Below are 6,234 nucleotides of genomic sequence, written 5' to 3'. Positions count from 1 at the left end.
CTGTGTTCTATTATGGTGCTTTTAATGTCTCCGCATACCGCAGCACGCGACATAGCTTTGCAGACGATAAATGTAACCGTTTCAGAGAGAAGAGCGGCCAATTTGACGATCTGGCTTTAAGTCGAATCGATAACAAATGACGAATACGGACGGATTTCTCAGGTTTTTACTACATATGAACATTTTTCACATTCTCCCGTGGAACGCGGCTGCAAGTCCTCCTTTCATGCAAAATCTTAAGGTCCTAGGTCATATCCAAGCCACCAAAGCCGGCTGTTGTTGTTGTAGTCTTCTGTCCTGAGACTGGTTTGTTGCAGCTCTCCATGCTACTCTATCCTGTGCAAGCTGCTTCATCTCCCAGTACCTACTGCAACCTACATCCTTCTGAATCTGCTTAGTGTACTCATCTGTCGGTCTCCCTCTACGATTTTTTCCCTCCACGCTGCCCTCTAATGCTAAATTTGTGATCCCTTGATGCCTCAAAACATGTCCTACCAACCGATCCCTTCTTCTAGTCAAGTTGTGCCACAAACTTCTCTTCTCCCCAATCCTATTTATTACCTCCTCATTAGTTACGTGATCTATCCACCTTATCTTCAGTATTCTTCTGTAGCACCACATTTCGAAAGCTTCTATTCTCTTTTTGTCCAAACTAGTTGTCGTCCATGTTTCACTTCCATACCTGGCTACACTCCAAACAAATACTTTCAGAAACGACTTCCTGATACATAAATCTATATTCGATGTTAACAAATTTCTCTTTCTCAGAAACGCTTTCCTTGCCATTTCCAGTCTACATTTTATATCCTCTCTACTTCGACCATCATCAGTTATTTTACTTCCTAAATAGCAAAACTCCTTTACTACTTTAAGTGTCTCATTTCCTAATCTAATTCCCTCAGCATCACCCGATTTAATTTGATTACATTCCATTATCCTCGTTTTGCTTTTGTTAATGTTCATCTTATATCCTCCTTTCAAGACACTGTCCATTCCGTTCAACTGCTCTTCCAAGTCCTTTGCCGTCTCTGACAGAATTACAATGTCATCGGCGAACCTCAAAGTTTTTACTTCGTCTCCATGAATTTTAATACCTACTCCAAATTTTTCTTTTGTTTCCTTTACTGCTTGCTCAATATACAGATTGAATAACATCGGGGAGAGGCTACAACCCTGTCTCACTCCATTCCCAACCACTGCTTCCCTTTCATGCCCCTCGATTCTTATGACTGCCATCTGGTTTCTGTACAAATTATAAATAGCCTTTCGCTCCCTGTATTTTACCCCTGCCACCTTTAGAATTTGAAAAAGAGTATTCCAGTCAACATTGTCAAAAGCTTTCTCTAAGTCTACAAATGCTAGAAACGTAGGTTTGCCTTTTCTTAATCTTTCTTCTAAGATAAATCGTAAGGTCAGTATTGCCTCACGTGTTCCAACATTTCGACGGAATCCAAACTGATCCTCCCCGAGGTCTGCATCTACCAGTTTTTCTATTAGTCTGTAAAGAATTCGCGTTAGTATTTTGCAGCCGTGGCTTATTAAACTGATAGTTCGGTAATTTTCACATCTGTCAGCACCTGCTTTCTTTGGGATTGGAATTATTATATTCTTCTTGAAGTCTGAGGGTATTTCGCCTGTCTCAACATCAAAGCCGGCTACAAAGTGAACAATCGACAACTACAACTTGAATTGTCCACATCTTACTGGCTATTGCTTCAACTTAGAAGCTTCTTCTGTGTTCTGCTATGGTGCGTTTAGTGTCTCCGCATACCGCAGCACGAGACATAGCTTTGCAGACGATAAATGTAACTGTTTCAGAGAGAAAAGCGGCCAATGTCACGATCTGGCTTTAAGTCGATTCGATAACAAATGACGAAAACGGACGGATTTCTCAGGTTTTTACTACATATGAACCCTTTTCACATTCTCCCGTGCAACGCGGCTGCTAGGCCTCCTTTCATCCAAAATCTTAAGGTTCCACCTAATGTCCAAGGCACCAAGGCCGGCTAAAAATCAATAATCGATAACCAAAACTTGAAATGTACTGCTTCTTACTGGCTATTGCTTCAACTTAGAAGCTTCTTCTGTGTTCTACTATGGTGCTTTTAATGTCTCCGCACACCGCAGCACGCGACATAGCTTTGCAGACGATAAATGTAACCGTTTCAGAGAGAAGAGCGGCCAATGTGAGGATCTGGCTTTAAGTCGATTCGATAACAAATGACGAAAACGGACGGATTTCTCAGGTTTTTACTACATATGAACACTTTTCACATTCTCCAGTGCAACGCGGCTGTAAGTCCTCCTTTCATGCAAAATCTCAGGTCCTAGGTCATGTCCAAGCCACCAAAGACGGGTAAAATGTGAATAATCGACAACTAAAACTTGAATTATACCACATCTTACTCTCTATTACTTCAACTTAGAAACTTCTTCTGTGTTCTGCTATGGTGCTTTCAGTGTCTAAGCATACCGCAGCACGCGACATAGCTTTGCAGACGATAAATGTAACCGTCTCAGAGAGAAAAGCGGCCAATGTGACGATCTGGCTTTAAGTCGATTCGATAACAAATGACCAAAACGGACGGATTTCTCAGGTTTTTACTACATATGAACACTTTGCACATTCTCCCGTGCAACGCGGCTGCAAGTCCTCCTTTCATGCAAAATCTTACGGTCCTAGATCATGTCCAAGCTACCAAAAACGGCTAAAAAGTGAATAATCGACAACTAAAACTTGAATTGTACTACTTCTTACTGACTATTGCTTCAACTTAGAAGCTTCTTCTGTGGTCTACTATGGTGCTTTTAGTGTCTCCGCATACCGCAGCATGCGACATAGCCTTGCAGACGATAAATGTAACCGTTTTAGAGAGAAGAACGGCCAATGTGTTGATCTGTCTTTAAGTCGATTGGATAACAAATGACGAAAACGGACTTATATCTCAGTTTTTTACTAAATATGAACACTTTTCACATTCTCCCGTGCAACGCGGCTGCTACTCCTCCTTTCATGCAAAATCTTAAGGTCCTAGGTCATGTCCAAGCCACCAAAGCCGGCTAAAAAGTGAATAATCGATAACTAAAACTTGAATTGTACTACTTTTTACTGGCTATTGCTTCAACTTAGAAGCTTCTTCTGTGGTCTACTATGGTGCTTTTAGTGTCTCCGCATACCGCAGCACGCGACATAGCTTTGCAGACGATAAATGTAACCGTTTCAGAGAGAAGAGCGGCCAATGTGAGGATCTGGCTTTAAGTCGATTCGATAACAAATGACGAAAACGGACGGATTTCTCAGGTTTTTACTACATATGAACCCTTTTCACATTCTCCCGTGCAACGCGGCTGCTAGTCCCCCTTTCATGCAAAATCTTAAGGTCCTAGGTCATGTCCAAGCCACCAAAGCCGGCTAAAAAGTGAATAATCGACAACTAAAACTTGAATTGTACTACTTCTTACTGGCTATTACTTCAACTTAGAAGCTTCTTCTGTGTTCTACTATGGTGCTTTTAGTGTCTCCGCATACCGCAGCACGCGTCATAGCTTTGCAGACGATAAATGTAACCGTTTCAGAGAGAAGAGCGGCCAATTTGACGATCTGGCTTTAAGTCAATTCGATAACAAATGACGAAAACGGACGAATTTCTCCGGTTTTTACTACATATGAACACTTTTCACATTCTCCAGTGCAACGCGGCTGTAAGTCCTCCTTTCATGCAAAATCTTATGGTCCTAGGTCATGTCCAAGCCACCAAAGCCGGCTAAAAAGTGAATAATCGACAACTAAAACTTGAATTGTACTACTTCTTACTGACTATTGCTTCAACTTAGAAGCTTCTTCTGCGGTCTACTATGGTGCTTTTAGTGTCTCCGCATACCGCAGCTTGCGACATAGCCTTGCAGACGATAAATGTAACCGTTTTAGAGAGAAGAACGGCCAATGTGTTGATCTGTCTTTAAGTTGATTGGATAACAAATGACGAAAACGGGCGGATTTCTCAGGTTTTCATTTAATATGAACACTTTTCAAATTCCCCCGTGCAATGCTTCTGCTAGATCCTCCTTCATGCAAAATCTTAAGGTCCTAGCTCATGTCCAAGGCATCAAAACCGTCTGAAAAGACAATAATTGATAGCTCCAAATTGAATTGTACTGCTTTGTTTTGGCTATCACATCATCTTAGAAGCTTCTTCTGTGTTCTATTATGGTGCTTTTAATGTCTCCGCATACCGCAGCACGCGACATAGCTTTGCAGACGATAAATGTAACCGTTTCAGAGAGAAGAGCGGCCAATTTGACGATCTGGCTTTAAGTCGAATCGATAACAAATGACGAATACGGACGGATTTCTCAGGTTTTTACTACATATGAACATTTTTCACATTCTCCCGTGGAACGCGGCTGCAACTCCTCCTTTCATGCAAAATCTTAAGGTCCTAGGTCATATCCAAGCCACCAAAGCCGGCTGTTGTTGTTGTTGTCTTCTGTCCTGAGACTGGTTTGATGCAGCTCTCCATGCTACTCTATCCTGTGCAAGCTGCTTCATCTCCCAGTACCTACTGCAACCTACATCCTTCTGAATCTGCTTAGTGTACTCATCTGTCGGTCTCCCTCTACGATTTTTTCCCTCCACGCTGCCCTCTAATGCTAAATTTGTGATCCCTTGATGCCTCAAAACATGTCCTACCAACCGATCCCTTCTTCTAGTCAAGTTGTGCCACAAACTTCTCTTCTCCCCAATCCTATTTAATACCTCCTCATTAGTTACGTGATCTATCCACCTTATCTTCAGTATTCTTCTGTAGCACCACATTTCGAAAGCTTCTATTCTCTTCTTGTCCAAACTAGTTGTCGTCCATGTTTCACTTCCATACATGGCTACACTCCAAACAAATACTTTCAGAAACGACTTCCTGATACATAAATCTATATTCGATGTTAACAAATTTCTCTTTCTCAGAAACGCTTTCCTTGCCATTTCCAGTCTACATTTTATATCCTCTCTACTTCGACCATCATCAGTTATTTTACTTCCTAAATAGCAAAACTCCTTTACTACTTTAAGTGTCTCATTTCCTAATCTAATTCCCTCAGCATCACCCGATTTAATTTGAATACATTCCATTATCCTCGTTTTGCTTTTGTTAATGTTCATCTTATATCCTCCTTTCAAGACACTGTCCATTCCGTTCAACTGCTCTTCCAAGTCCTTTGCCGTCTCTGACAGAATTACAATGTCATCGGCGAACCTCAAAGTTTTTACTTCGTCTCCATGAATTTTAATACCTACTCCAAATTTTTCTTTTGTTTCCTTCACTGCTTGCTCAATATACAGATTGAATAACATCGGGGAGAGGCTACAACCCTGTCTCACTCCATTCCCAACCACTGCTTCCCTTTCATGCCCCTCGATTCTTATGACTGCCATCTGGTTTCTGTACAAATTATAAATAGCCTTTCGCTCCCTGTATTTTACCCCTGCCACCTTTAGAATTTGAAAAAGAGTATTCCAGTCAACATTGTCAAAAGCTTTCTCTAAGTCTACAAATGCTAGAAACGTAGGTTTGCCTTTTCTTAATCTTTCTTCTAAGATAAATCGTAAGGTCAGTATTGCCTCACGTGTTCCAACATTTCGACGGAATCCAAACTGATCCTCCCCGAGGTCTGCATCTACCAGTTTTTCTATTAGTCTGTAAAGAATTCGCGTTAGTATTTTGCAGCCGTGGCTTATTAAACTGATAGTTCGGTAATTTTCACATCTGTCAGCACCTGCTTTCTTTGGGATTGGAATTATTATATTCTTCTTGAAGTCTGAGGGTATTTCGCCTGTCTCAACTTCAAAGCCGGCTACAAAGTGAACAATCGACAACTACAACTTGAATTGTCCACATCTTACTGGCTATTGCTTCAACTTAGAAGCTTCTTCTGTGTTCTGCTATGGTGCGTTTAGTGTCTCCGCACACCGCAGCACGCGACATAGCTTTGCAGACGATAAATGTAACCGTTTCAGAGAGAAGAGCGGCCAATGTGAGGATCTGGCTTTAAGTCGATTCGATAACAAATGACGAAAACGGACGGATTTCTCAGGTTTTTACTACATATGAACACTTTTCACATTCTCCAGTGCAACGCGGCTGTAAGTCCTCCTTTCATGCAAAATCTCAGGTCCTAGGTCATGTCCAAGCCACCAAAGACGGGTAAAATGTGAATAATCGACAACTAAAACTTGAA

Source organism: Schistocerca gregaria, unplaced genomic scaffold (assembly GCF_023897955.1).
Source record: "Schistocerca gregaria isolate iqSchGreg1 unplaced genomic scaffold, iqSchGreg1.2 ptg000484l, whole genome shotgun sequence".
Lineage (NCBI taxonomy): Eukaryota > Metazoa > Arthropoda > Insecta > Orthoptera > Acrididae > Schistocerca > Schistocerca gregaria.
The sequence above is the reverse complement of the archived record's forward strand: the minus strand, read 5'-3'. Positions refer to the sequence as shown.